Here is a 749-nt window from a genome sequence, read left to right as displayed (position 1 = left end):
GGTGGGGGGGTGTGGGGGGGAAGAAGCTCCGGGCTGAACTTTAGCTCTTATTTTACGTGATATTTCCCCAGCCCACCCCTCCCTCTGCTCTTCCCCCCTTTCCTCTTTAAAAAACCTAATGATATTTCGCTGGTTATTTCGAGAGATCCGAACGCGGCTATAATTCCTTGCCCGGTAAATATTAAGGCCTTTAAGCAACGTGATTTAACTAATTAGAAAATTTACATCATTAAGTCTCAGGGAGAGAAAAAAGGAGAAACAAATCTGTCAGTCATTTTAAAAGAGACAGGCCCTATTGAAGTGTGAAGAAATCGGCTCTAATTCAAAAAGGCAATCGGGCAGAAAAAGCCCTCAACATTACCCTGCTAGTTATTAATCAGAAGGGGTTTCCCCCCCTTCTCCTTCCCTGCAATGGCAAGAGCTGAAGCACATCGTTAGTTTCTCCCAAAGCTGCCGCTCAGTTTCCATTCAGTTTTTTTCCCACTCGTCCATGTCCCATATTAATAGCGAGTATTTGTCCATTCAAGGTTCACAGATTTGAAAATGTTTCGGAATTGGGGAGCCGGAAGGAAAAAAAAATAAAAATACTCAGGCTCCCGGATTCCTCACATCCTTCTCAGCCAAATATAAGGGCTGGGCTGCCTCGTCCCCTGCCCCGATTAAAGAGAGGTCCTGAAGTAAATCTGCTCAGTGAGAACTAGATTATTACCTTCCCCCCCCTTGCCTGACATTTCTAAACAAGACACAAA

This window comes from Chaetura pelagica, unplaced genomic scaffold, assembly GCF_000747805.2.
Source record: "Chaetura pelagica isolate M959 unplaced genomic scaffold, ChaPel_1.0 scaffold70, whole genome shotgun sequence".
Lineage (NCBI taxonomy): Eukaryota > Metazoa > Chordata > Aves > Apodiformes > Apodidae > Chaetura > Chaetura pelagica.
This window is presented reverse-complemented; position numbering follows the sequence as displayed.